Raw genomic sequence first — 14,689 nt, 5'->3', positions numbered from 1 at the left:
CTTCATGTTGCAAGCACACCCTGACATCCTGCTTACACACCAGCGCGTGTGTGCACTCGGGAGGAAGCGTCCCACACTTTGCGTGCATGTATGGAGGTAGTGTTAACACCACAGAGAGATGGAGAAAGGTTAGTGAGATTTGGAATGTTCATTCTTAAAATAATTTTTCTCAAGCAGTTAGTTCCCTGAGGTGCCCTCATTTACCTAGACAGGGCCACCCCTAACGTGTGTGCAGCACCCTGTCTATACAATCGATTTGAGATTTTTTTTAGAAGTTTATCTTATTTTTGTTTTTTTTTTCCTTTCCAATTTGATTTTTTAATGCATTACAAATTCATGGACCCATGTGAGATCAAATGACTTATTTATGAAGATGCAGAATCATGGGTGGAAAAAAAGATAATTATGTATTTGTTTACTATTATATCAATGCATGTGAAGATTCTTCCTGGTGTCCAGGCACCGACTCTTCCTGTCCAGATGCAGGAACCAACCCTCCGTGCTTTCTTTTGTCAAAGGCTTCACCTCTCGTCAATTTTGAATCCCTGCTACAAGCAAAGGTAACAGCACAGCGCTGTGGTTCTTCAGAGCACCATGGAGCCTCCCAACCTGTTTCTGGAACGATGCAGCTCGTCACGGAGCTGCTGTCCCCCAACACCTGTTTAATGGTGGTTTCAACCTTAGTTGTGAGGCGGCCTCAGCCATGTGCTTCTCCGTGGCTGCCAATGATTCGCTCAAAGTTCTTTCCTGGGCTTCGCTAACGCGTACCCCAAAGTCAAGTCTTACCCAAAGCACACAGTGTCTGTGATCATTAGTGTTGTGATCACGCTAAATTTTCTGTTTCAAATGCTATCGGTAAAAAGCAGACCATTGTACCTTCCAACCACGTCTTTCTTGAGCGCTACAGATTGCAATGGCTGCGTTTCTAAAATGTGATTGTTTTCATGTTGGCTGTCCCCTGCCTTCCACATCACCACTGGAGCAGGGGTAGGTGAGGGGTCTATGACCAGAGCAAGAAGAATGAGAGGTCCCTTTAGCACAAGGCAAGTCCATCCCTTGTCTGGTGTGGCTTAAGAATGACCTGGGAGGATACAACACTGCCACTCAGATCAACTCCCAACATTCCAAGAAAAAGCCAGGTGAAGGGAGGAGGTGTCCACCAGTGAGGACATCATTTCACCTCTCCTAGCAGAGGCCTCCATTGCCCATCTGCTGCATGTCCACCAGATCTGCCATCGTCTCTTCCAGATTTTTATTTCTCCATGTACCTATGTCAAATCCCATCATCCCTGTCTTCAGAATGTCTCTCATTTTTACCTATATGTCCATCCCGACAGCTGAAGTTCTGATCCAAGTCTGCACTGCCCACCCTTCATTTCTCTCTGCTTTCCTTTCCTCTCTATCCCACACACAGTCCTAGACCCATCTTCCTAAAATTTCCCTCCCATTGTGTCCCTCTCCTACTCATGAACTTACAATGGCTCCCAATCACTTAACAAGCTGACATTCCCTTCTTGTCACCGAACTTCCCTAGAAGTGCCACCCCCAACCTCCTTGATTTTATTTCCCACTCTTCCTGAAGTAAGCCTTCCATTTAAACCAAGAGATTCAGTCTCTCTCTCTCTCTCTCTCTCTCTCTCTCTCTCTCTCTCTCTCTCTCTCTCTCTCAATATTCTTATACTGCCTCTGATCTTGAAATATCTGTGAAGTATCTGGCATTTGGAAATGTTGACATAAGACAAGCGAGAATAAGAAGTTATCCTACATACTTGGAGACACTGGTTTCTGAGTGGTGGGTCCTTGTTATCATTACAGTAGAAGACGTCACCCAAGCAGAATGTCTAAACCACAGTTCACAAAGAGGTAGCCCTTAATCTGAACTCAATTGTTTTAGGCCCCCGCACAATATTTTTTCATTGAAGTAGTTTACAATAATACATCCACAATATAAAAGCCAGATTTCTAGCTTCTATTGAAAAGGTTCCACCTGTGGCCAGTCTTCCCACCTGGCAACAATTAGTTGGACTTGGGGTGTTCTTTAAATGAGGCAGACACTCAGCAATTCCCCCTCTACCCTGTTATGGTATTGGCCTCGTCCTTCTTAATTAGTGACTCTTTGTGTAAAGAAAATGGAAAGAAGAGAAAGGGCAGGGAGTGAAAAGTAAAAAAAAAAAAAAAAAGAGAACAGAAGATGGAGGAAAGAAAAGAATGGGAAAGGCGAAAAGCAGAAGGAAGTAACGTGGAGACCCCCAAAATCTGGGGACACAGGCTTTACGGCAGTACAAGAGCCAGTCCCTCTCTCGGCAGCTGTGTGGATGACAGTGCCCATCATAATCCCTCTCCGACCAGAAGAGATCCTGCAGAAAGTTCAGAACATGAAAGGAGTCAGATGTGTCAGTGGGGGCTGAAAAGAACTCCACTGAAGAAGAAAGGTGACATCCACAATGACCGTGAAGCACGTGGTCAAAGACGGGTGGCCACCAAGTGTTCCCACCAGCCTGTCATCAGAGCCCACCTGAAAAGCACACTTCCCATTACCTTTGTCTGTCCTCACCAGGTGAACACTCCCAGCCTGCCAGGGACCAACTGGCATACCAGTCCATGCCAGCAACAGTGCTGGGTGTCTTTTATTCCATTCGGCTCCTTTGGTGCCGAAACCTTTACATGGGCCTGTCCCTTTGTTCAATGCTGTGACCACAGACAGAACATCAAATCTGCTCAGATGAGGGTAAAAATCAGATCTGCCCTGAGAAACTGCACCCTCCCGTATCCGTAAGACGTCTCCCGTGCTTTTATTGGTATCACCCTTTCTCAGAGGCGGCAGTCAGAGCATCATGGCTGCTCGTTACATCCACATATTGACAGAACAGTTCACGAAGCCCATCTCCTCCACACCGAGGCTTCCTGTGATGCCTCGGACAGATTGGAAGTTTCAGAAAAGAATCAAGAGGACAAGTGATGTGGGCATAGAATGTACCAGTACAACAAGGCGATGATATCAGACAAGCCAAGAGTTAAGACATAAAATAAATCCTGCTTCAAGATAAAGTGGAAGGGCGACCGGGCTCGCTAACTCGTGTTCTCAGCACCAGGCTTTCATTACATAAATCTCTAGGAAATGATGGATTGAACGAGGAGAGCTGCAAACTGAATAAGCTACCTACTACTGTTGAAGAGATACACAGAGTTTTTGTCTCCTTTTGTATCCTCTAAAGTTTTATAGTTTGCCATTTTTGACAGCCTCTGACAGGTTTTCTTCTTAGTCTAAGAAGGATTAATTTTCATAAACAAGTAAATATTATTCGACACTTTGGGGCTGTTTGCCTAAAATCTGGATTCCCTGATCGGCCCCACGCTTAGCTGAGAGGCGCTGACTGCTGTAATCTACATGTTATAGGCACTGTGAGATTTAAGAAAAATAGCTCAGGCTGCAGTCGAGTCAGTTTAGGACAGATCATTATAAAATTCCATTATCACCGCTACAAGTTGGACTATTTGTCATCACAGAAGAGATGACAAGCTCAGAAATACTACATTTGTTATTATCAGATGATAAATGATATTCCATTAAAGCTGTAATACATCATCGGCAAAGCTGCAAAGAAGATATCAAACCTATCAGGACTTGACTTATAATTTAATTTTCAAAAGCTGTCAACTAAAATTCCAAAGGCTAAGCATTTTCATTTTTAAAGTTCATCTTATTTATTTTCCTCATCTGTTAGTCTAATTTCAGTGATATGGCAAAAATAACTGATTATGTGCAATGTATAATTCTCTGCTTTTGATTAGGTAATATATCAGGTGTCACTTAGGTATTAAAAATTAAATGACAGATAATAAAACAAGAGAGTCCCATAAAATACACCTTATTTTGATTTACTCGCGTTTTGAAATATAACAGTGAAGGACAGGTCAATATTTGTGAAAGACACACACATGCCACGAAAAAAAGCACATTTACCCATTACTGAGCACTCTTTCCTGCCATCTAGAGGGAAGCTGAACATGCTTTTCCATTTGGTGTGTATAAAACCTTTTCCCAGATGAACAACTCCTCTTGAGCTCAATTCTATAAATCATAATCACATACAGTATTCCTTTTCTGTGAACAAGTGTTTACGTTTCCCGTTATTATCGTCGTTACCAACATTAAGTATTCAGATGCTGACGGGACAACAACCGCTCTTATCAGTTTCTATTGGTGCAGGCGCAAAGACACGTCGTTTCCATTTATGTGTGTCTTGCTCGTGATCACAGACTTGCAAACATATCAGAAATTGTGATACTAACTATATGAACAGAACTGGCGAATTTGAGAGCTGGAGGGCAACTTCTGAATCATGTCACAGGTTCAGAGAAGAGAAGAAACTTGCCCAAAGTCACACAGCAAGTAAGTAAAAGTAATGGGAGAAGAAGCCGTGATCCTCAATGCCTACTCCAATTTCCTCGCTATAACACTATGCTGACTGATAGACAGTGTCTTACGAGAAAGGTGACTCTTAATAGTCAATATTTGGCCAAGGGTCCAGCTTATAGCTGGTGCTAGGGTTTCCAGGCGGGAATTCCTGCCCGTTCTCAGGAATTTTTTTCACTTTCCCGTTCCTGAATCCCGAGATATAAGCTGTTTTCTATTCTCCACGATGAATCCTTTCTACAAAGTGACGGCCGATACTACCAACCACCTGGGTTCAAGGAGCCGATTTTCCCGATTTCCCAACCAACTTTTCTCAGGTTTCGGGAACGGGAAAGCAAAAAATTTCCTGAGAATGGGTGGGAATTCCCCCACCTGGAAACCCTAGTTGGTGCTCCTTAAAGTTTGGTTAACAGAATGGACATACAGTGTACATACAGATGGATGGATGGATGGATGGATGGATGGATGGATGGATGGATGGATGAGTAATTGCTTAGCTCTCTAATCCTCCATTTGGAAGCCTAGTTCATATCAACAAAACCTCTGGGGCCAACCCAATGCAGTGTTTTGCAAATGTGGAATGTAAGATGCCTCCTATTACTGGGCCAACTATCTCTCAGATCTTACAGAGCACTCCCAGGTACCCTAACAAGGCAAGGGGGGTACTCCCAGGTACCCTAACAAGGCAAAGAGACTTTGCCCAATACTGAGCTGATCACAGTTACACGTCCTCGGGTGACACAGGCCAGCAAAAGAGCTGGTGCTTGCGGCACTTCCCACCACTCACAGACAGTGATGCACAAACCTGTCCAAGCAGGTGAAGCTGCAGTTACATCTCAATGGCTCTGTGAGCCACTGGGGGACAGCGTGGCTCTGTGAGACCCGACAGGGTACAGGGAAAATGAGAAATAACGGTAAGGGAGTGAGTTTTCCAAAACCCTAAGGACTTCAATTCAAAGGACTTCATTTTCTTTTTTTTTAATTATGGTAAAATGCACATAACATAAAATTTACAATTTTCACCATTTTAAGTGTACAATTTAGTGGTGTTAATTATATCTGTAATGGTTTACAATCATCATCACTATTTGCAAAATTTTTCATCACCCGAAACAGAAACTCTGTACCCATTAAGCAATAACTCCCCATTTCTTCTTCCCTCCAGCCCCTGGGAAGCTCTAGTCTACCTCTGGCTCTACGAATTTACCTATTCTAGATATAGTATATAAGTGGACTCCTAATATTTGCCCCTCTGTGAAAGGACTGTCTTTCTAGCTATAAAAGTGATATATATCTGTTGCAAGTGTATAAAGCAATATTCGAATTTACAGTAAAAAATAAATGTCCCAAACTTGCCTCATGCCTCCCCGCTCCTTCATATTTTCACCCTCCAGATATAACCACTGATGACAGTCCAGTGTGTTCCCCTCCCTGTGTTTTCACAGGAACGAACACTTAAATTTCCTGATGACTTCTAAAACAGACTCTGGAATAAGACCACTTAGATGTGTGATACTGGGAAAGTTATTTCACATCTCTAAGCCTCAATTTATGCATTTGTAAAATGGCATTGATAACAATAGGACTCTCCCCCAGCTTTGAGCATGCATGGAGATAAGGGTTTTTAAAGCATTTAGCCCGGAGCTATGTAAACAGGAATAACTCATTAAACGGTAGTTATGTGTTATATGGGTCTTTGGTTTTGAAAAGCAAAAATATGATCACATTCTTCACATAGTTCTACAAACTTGCTTTTTTTTAAAATTTTATTTTATTAAATTTATTGGGGTGACAATTGTTAGTAAAATTACATAGATTTCATTTAAACTCATTCCTCACACACACCTATTTCTTCCTTTCTTAACGGCTGCGTACTCAAGGAACTATAGTTTGCTCTCAGATGATGTCCTTCCAGTATTCTTATTTTATATTACAAAATTAAAGGAGTTTGTCATTCTGGAGCCAGCACTGTTCCCAAGGGGGTCAACACAATCCCAGGATTCAAATAATAATGATAGCCCAAACAAGACAAATCATTTAATGGCCTCCAGGTTGGTGTTGGTGGCTTTGCATATCTTATTATTGGTCCTCATGACACTGTTTTGCCTCTGCTGGAATGACCTCGAGGGTGCATGGTTCTGCCTGGGTGCATGGTGCCCACACGCTGGCAGGTGGTTTTGACCTTCTGGAGCACTCCCCCATCCAACAACAATTCACTAGGCCATGGGCTAGTCCTTGATGAGATCCATTAGTCTTGGTTTGCTCATTTTCTTTTGTCAAATTTTTGTGCAAAGAGTGGAGAAGAGAGGATGGAGAGAAGATAGCTAGTGAATGGGACTTGGAGAGAATCCATTTCTTTCTCTAACATTAACCTTAACCTTTTCATTTCAGGGGTGAAGTTAAGAAGCGGGGTCTTTTTTAAATGACTTGGATTTTACCTGGGTGCAAACAAACAGAAGTACGGATGAAAGGTAAGCGAGCTGTGACAGCTGTCGTCCCAATCCCTAGGGTACAAGAAGGGGAAGATCCTGCTCAAGGGAAGTGCAAGGTCATAGTTTTCCAACATTCTAAGCACGAAGCTCATGTCGCATATAAAGAAAATGGAGCGAGGATGGTCTAACAGCCCACAGGGTCCCCAGGAGACTAGGTCCAACTTCCCAGTCTAGCCAGGGGGAGAAAAAGCACATCTCCCATGAAATCTTGGCAACGGAATGAGTTCCTGTCCTGTTGTCCTATTGCCCCAGATAGCGGGCTATCAAGCTAAGTAAGCTGGGCGCTGTCCCGACGACCGTTAAGAGTAGTTACACGCTCTGGAGCTGGCCTGCCCTTACTCAAGTAATTCACCAGTCCCGGTAAAAAATATAGAGAAAGCAAAGTCAATTAGCTTCTACTTTTCAAACAATAGATACTGAATTTATATATTGGGATCTAAACTCGAACTCCTCATGTATAATCCAGTCGCATCAGCCAGCTTCCTATTTAAAACTTATAGGCTTCAACTACTTTCAGTGAAAGTCTGATGAACAGACACTCTTGCATTACACAGCGATGTTTTCCTGGAGTAGCCCAGGCCTAAGGTAAAGGCCTCTTGTCAAGAGCTGATGTTTGCATTGCCTGGAATTTCATCTATCCTGTTGTGTTTTGAAGATTCTTCCCAGTCTTCCTAGCCATATTTAATTCCCACTAATTCCACGAAATCCTCCCCCATTTAACCCAACCCACTTATTTCTTCTTTTAATTCCTCCACGTGCCATATTCTAGGGAACATCTTTTGGGGCATTTACCCTTTCTCTCACTGGTATTGTTTTGTTGGACTGTAAGTGTCTTAGGAATAAGCGCCATTTACCATTTTCCTTCTATGTCCATTACAAGCCCTAGAATAATCCTAACTGTATAGACTGGGCTCAGTAAATACTTGTAATCCAGAAGGTATAATCCAGAGTGAAAAATAACAGAAAAATCCCCACTTGGAAGGAGAAACACAATGTCTACTTTCCTTTTCTTCTTAACCCAATAATGAAACCCTTGGGCAAATGCTTTGTTTTTATTCAGGAGTCTTAATCAGGTGCTGGAATTTCAAGAAAGGATATCCTTTATTTTGTGTTTCCCTGGGTTTGTCTCAATTTTTGAAAATACTTCAGCTAAAACATTTTACTGAAGGAATCCTTCATTGAAAATCATACATTTTTTTCAATCCAATTTCAGCTATTAAGGGTACAGATTAGGTTTGTGTTTTTTTTTTTTTTGGTGGAAAACAGGGATTCAAAGAAATAAAACACATTCAGGTGAGTTTTAGAAAGGAAGAATGGGAGGGACAGGCCTGGGGACGGAAGAGCTGGGCCTGGGCTCTGTGATCAACAAAGGACAGAGAGGGAGGGCTCAAAGAGAGGACATCTGCCAGGCAGTCCCAGCAAGGGTCAGATCCCTCCAAATATGCCAGAGAGGAAGTAGATAGACAAAGGGGCATTGTCCAGGCCTCTTCTGGGCCACCATCCAACAGGTAAGGGTCGCCTTCTCTGATGACCATTTCTCCTCTGGCTAAGTTCCATCACCTGAGGAACAGCTGTGCCTTGTGTTCACTCCGGTTGTTCTTTCTAAGCCTCAGTTTCCCTAGCTGGACTCTTTAGTAGCTTTCCCATCCACCTCAACAAACTCGGGGCTCTGCTCCCACCCCTGCAGTTGAGCTGTCAGGGTCCTCCCTGGGAGCTGACATGCAGACAGCTTCCAAACATACCCACCACCTACAGGTTCCTAAGGGCCTTCTTAGAAGCAACACTCTCTCAGTTGCTAGAGAGAGTTGCTGGGATTCAGCCTATTTATCCATAGCAATACTCCCCCCATGAACAAACCCTTGACTGGCCTTTTTCCCTTCCCTGTCAGGTGTCCTCACTCTCTCACAGTGCTTCCTGAATCATCCTCTAAACAAATTCCTTGTACCTACGTCTTTGTCCAGGGGGCTACGGTTGGAAGGACCACAGGCTCAGACACCCACTGATTTCAGTGTCGGCCATTTTGGAGCTGGCTAGGTACAGCCCATCCCTGCTCAGTTTGCTTCCATGGGACATAGAAGGAGAAACAATGGCAGGTCCCCAGTGGAAGCTGCTGTGAAAACCATAGCCCTGAGCACCATGCTCAGCCCCCCCCACCCCCATCCCATGCATTCATCTCTGTCTTCTTTTTCAAATTTGATTTTAAATATTTACAGCATCATACATCTTCCCCACCAGATATTACTAATGAACTGTTATTGTCTGCAAAACCTACCAGATGAGTGATGGCCAACTTAAAAAGAGCATCAATGTTTTATTCGTAAAATAGAAGCTGGAAACAGAAAATGCTTCTTGCGTTTTTAGGCCTTTCATCATTATTATTATTGATCCTCTAGCAGAGAAGAGGCAGGCTGGCAATGAGCAGAATCAAGCAGAACTGGAAAGCCCACCTGGCACCAGTAAAAATTTTATAAACATGGAAATATTGATGTCTGTTTAACTCAATAAATAGGGCAAATTTCAAGAAAACATGAATTTTCAACCTGTAAATTTCAAGAACAAAGTGGAATGTTCAATATGTCACTGACAAAGAAGGAACTCATATACTGGCCTGTTCGGCCAGAGAGAAGGCTGTGCCTGCCAAGTATTGATTTGCACGACTGGGCATTGCTGTCAGCCTCCTAGACGTGACCAGCACTCTAGCCCACAGCTGCCTGGCCTTTCCTCTCTTCCTATGTCCCCACGGTTGTTTGAGGCTCCTACAATGATTGTGATAGTCAGCAGAGATGCCGGAAGGTGACTGGACTCTGGGAGCCACACAGATGGAAGTTCAAAGCTCAGCGGGCCTTATCAGCTGTGCACCCTGGTTACCCTCTCTGAATCTCACTTTATCTTTTGGGTGAGATAAGAAAACCTACCTACTTTGCAAGTCCTCAGTAGTAGTGGCTATTCCCTGCCCAGCTGCAGTAACGGAACCCACTCCCTACTGGCTAACTCTCTCTCTCCGGTTATAGACGGACCTGCATTTTTTAAATGTTTTGCTTTTGCCAAATGAATCTCCTTATTCTAGGTATTCCGACTTAGCTGAGATCATGGCATTAAATGAGTTGGAAAGCACGTACATCATGGATGTAAGGCTTGTACCAGCAATAATTCCCTTCTAGGGTGCCCAGGAGTGGCGGGGAGCCCATGCCCACTACACAGCTCATAGGAGCAGCGGCCAGCATGTCTCCTCTAGATGCCATTCTGCTAAGCTGGAATTCATAGGGTTGGAGACCATACTGGAAAACTACGCACTGAAAATTACTAGACTGGGGCTCAAGGACCTAGGTTCCCTCCTAGACCCACTACTGGTGGCTGTGTGCCCTTAGGATAATATAGCCCAGGGTCTGAAAGAATGTGAACTTGAGGTCTAGAAGTCTTGGGTTTGAAACTTGGCTTTGCTCCTTTCTTATCTGTATATCTTGGGGAAAATGGCTTATCCTCTCGGGTCCCTATTTTACTCTTTAAACTAGCAGTTTGAGGCTGTTTTAAGACTTTAACGAGATCAGCACATAGGAAGTGTTTAGCATAAGACCAGACTCACAGGAGTGCCAGGAAATGCCAGCTGTTATTAGACTCAAGTCACAGTTCCTTGTCTGTTAAACAGAATGATGGCCCTTTGCACTGCCCACCTCACAGGCCTGTAGAGAATCTCTTCATGGAATGGCTGTGAAATCATTTTGCAATCTCAAAGCATGATGTTGTCACTATTTCGGTGCCAGATTCTGGATGACCCACCTAAAGATCATGCTTCAAATTAGCATTGTCCAATCACAACAAAGAAAGGGCATGTTTATGTGGTTCCATTTAACTGTGTCCCAGTTGAGATCCCGGCCTGAGTAACAGCAGTGGCCACCCAACCACTAACCTCACAGGGAGCTGATCTCTCTCTGTCCTTCCATTGTGCTGCAATTTCCTGAAACAAGAGGTCCAGCCCTTCAAAGACAGAAGTCTTCAGCTAGACCTTGAGTTAGCAAAGCAGAAGTGAGACCCAGAGGCATCCTGGGAAAGAGGCAGCCCTCTACTGGGATGGGGTAGAAGAACGAGGCGGGTGGCGTCCCCAGGGTCACTGTGTCCCTCCTTCCAGGTTAGGCTGATTAGAAGGCAGCTCAGATTCAGTCATCACGCTCGGCAGTGTGATGACGAATAACTGAATGCCGTCTTCAGGAGGGATGAGGAAACTCTAACACAGACATTTCATAATCACCGTGTGGACAGACCTTAAATCTACCTGGTTGAGTGTCTCAGTTTCCCCTAAAATATAATGCAAAGTGTCTGGCACATATGCATAAAATACTGTTGATTTATTGAAGGAATGAGCAAATATATGGGAGAAGAGTATGGGAAAATGGATGACTTGATAAATGCTAGGCAAAGAGCAATGAAGAGGAAAAGAGAGTGTACGCCCTGCAGAGTATATTCCAGAGACAATGGCCCTGGATTCCAGACCGGGTACCAGGTTAATGAAATGAAGCTTCAGAGGAGACACCAGCTCTGATAAAGGTCCAGTTACCAGGATACAGATGCTGCCACACCCTCTCTAACCCACAGATCCATTCAGATGCCAAGAATTAGATACAGAGTGGGGCTGAGGGACACAGTAGGAATTGCAGATGATTGCTTTCCATCCCCTTCTCTCACTCCCTCTGTGCTTATGGCTGCAGAAATGACCCACCTGCTTTGGATTTCCAGGCCAGGCGGGAGTCAGAAAAGCCCACATTCTTAAAAGAGGGAAAAGTGAAAGGACAATAGGTACTTTGAAGGGTGACCATCAAGCGGATGAGGCTTATGAAAGGGAGCCTAGCCTCCCTGTGACTTCCCTGTCCTCGCTGAGTCTCCAAGAGGCCTCAGGACCCACTTCCTCTTTTCACTCTTCTCACCAGCTTTGCTTCAGTCAGTTCTTATTTGGAGCAAAGGATGCTCAGTTACAAGGCACAACTCTCCCTCTTCATCTGCATAATTCGCAGGGCTCTACATGCCTCTAATGATCTAGCTAGAGGGGAAAGAATGGGTAGCTCTCATATTCCAAAGCACTTTCCTTCTGCACCACTCCACCTGATCCAGTCCTTTCCCCAGAAGTTCTGCTTGGCCAAAACCTAGTATACACCTTCCCCCTTCTCAGCAACCTGGGGAAATTGGGTTTGCTTTCTAAGGATGTGGATTCCGTAGAGAGAGTGATGCAAGTGTTTGTTGGCATGTGTCCGTGCCCATGAGGTACACCAGGCCCCTGGGAGATGGTCAACAGGCAGCTAGAACTCAACAGGGGGTAGGAAACCAAAGGTTCTCACACAGCACCCCCAACCTACTACACTGAACCAGCCACTCTGGTAACCAGGTGCAAATTTTGCCACAGCCCCTTTAGGGTTTAACTCTCATGGGTCTCTGGTTATAAATCATCAAGGACATTTTAACTGGGTAGCACTGCACATACAGTTAATTGAGTCATTTTTTCCCAGGGTGTCAGCTTTTGCTGCTATTTCTATTCTGAACACTGACTCATACTGTTAATTTAAACTGTATGTAACTGTAGAGATTCTATTACCTTTGGCATTCTTTTTTTTTTTGTCCTAGAAAATCAGATTTCAGAACAGAGAGGGGAAGGTGAAAAATATGTCTGCTCCTTGCATTCAAATCCTTCACATACACACAATTTTCCATTGGTCTGTTGGAAGAAATCCCCACTGGTGCCATGTTCTACCTTGTTGCTCAATAAATTATGGGAGGTGTGGCTCTGGAGGCGGGAGCCCGCTTGCCATTCCTGGCAAGGGCGCTGGGAGGCAGGCTCTGCATCGACCTTGACTCAGCTGGCTTATCAGTCTGTAGGACCAGAGGATTAACCTGGGTGACCTCTAAGGCATTTCCCAGTTTTGACATTCCAGAAAAAATCACTCCTCGTTAGCCTTTTCCTGAACGTGCGCCACCCAATCCCACTTTATTCTTCCATCAATCCATTCAGCGGATCTTTACTGAGCACTTCCTTTGGTTCCCGGAATAGCGAGGTCCTTGAAAGGCTGTAAATTGCAGTGGTTAAAAGAATGATTCTGGGGGCTGAGGGCTTGGGTCTGCATCCTGGCTCTATGTCCCTTACTAGCTACACGGACTTGGACAAGTTCCTTCATCTATCTGTGCCTCGATTTCCTTATCTATAAAATGTGGAATAACCCTACCTCATAGTTATTGTAAATGTTAATGAGTCATCCCATGCAAAGCACTGAGACCGGTAAGTAGTCTCTGTCTTCACAGAGCTCCCAGTCTTCTGTAGGAGACAGATATCAATTACTCACTCAAAGGTAAAACTGCAATTATGGCACGTGTTATACATATTTCTGTTGCTATAAGAGACTATAATAAGTGTATTTAACCTAGTTAGGGAAGGTTCCCCAAAGTTTGAGCTTAGATCTAAAAGATAAACAGGAGTTCCCCCATCCCCCAAATGGAGGAAAAGGTATTTCAGGCAGAGGGATCAGAATGTTCCAAGGGCCATGGAGGAAGGAAGCAAGTAGAACGCCCTGATGCTCATGGGGTTGTCACCATGGGAACAGGCTCAGGTTATGCTTCCCTACCCCCTTGAAGGGAGGCGAGGACACCTGATTTGCTCTTGCCAAAGGACTCTGAGCAGAGGAGAGGGTGTCATTCATGGGTGAAAGCCTCAAGAACCAGTATGTAACCTGCCATGCTTTCCTTCCCTGTTCAGTGCATCACCACCGACCGTTGCTAAAACATACTGGACACATAGTAGGAGCAATAAATGAACCTTTGTGTTTTTAAGATGCTGAGCTTTGGGGGTTGTCGTGCGGGGAGGCCTGCGGGGTCTCTGCTCCCGCTCCCCATACAAGAACGCAGGATATGGTGAGGCCAAAAAGGAACACCCACGGAGCCATAGGTAGGGGAGTCATACCACTACGGTCTCACTAGAGGCTGGGTTCACTGGACGTGCGACCTGCTGTCCGTTTTGTCTGCAACCCACCGACGACTCTCTTTCACTCTCCTCCACTCTCCTCGGCTCTCCTTCGTAGCCGCAGCAGTTATATTAGTGGCCAATTGGCTCAATGGCTACAGCCGACGGCCAATCAGCCACAGCTGACGGCCATCTACTACCCGAGCCAGCACCCCTCCACGTGAGGCCGAGAGCCTGTAAACTACTTTCTGGGGCTCTGCCCCCACACTCCACCCCTACAGGTTCTCGCCTCACAAGCGTCTTCCATGAGAGTCCCTGTGTCATATTAGCCTACTGACACCTATGGACGAAAAAACGGTAGTCTTAGGAACCAACAATGGCAAATCCCTTCCATCTGGGAGGATACATGCCAGCTTCTTGTCCTGGGAAAGGAGGGTTGCTGCCACTGGCACCTTTCCCGGTTTGTGGTACCAAACCTTTATGGCAGTGCTTGGGGTCCCTTGCATAGTTTCAACATGTAACAGAACAGGGGACCCCATAATAGGCCATAGTGAGAGCACATAGTTTCCTCAAAATCATCCCGGTATCGGGACCTCTGTATACTACAGTCACTTGAGGTGGCCACTCAGCCACCACCCCTGGCGTCACTTGCAAATCATGAGTCAAACCGGCCCCCCATGGGGCTATCAGACCCAACCACCGACAGTGGGGGCTTTTGACCTGCCAGGGCCAAGTCCATTGCTGCCGTTCCCCTGCTTTCAAGCATGTGGGTGCTGGCAGCAAAATGTTCCATTTCTGCCGTAGCCTGGCTTTAACAGAGTCTCACTGGTGGTAACTTGTAAT

The sequence above is a fragment of the Rhinolophus sinicus genome, linkage group LG11 (assembly GCF_036562045.2).
Source record: "Rhinolophus sinicus isolate RSC01 linkage group LG11, ASM3656204v1, whole genome shotgun sequence".
Lineage (NCBI taxonomy): Eukaryota > Metazoa > Chordata > Mammalia > Chiroptera > Rhinolophidae > Rhinolophus > Rhinolophus sinicus.
Note: the sequence above shows the minus strand (reverse complement) of the source record.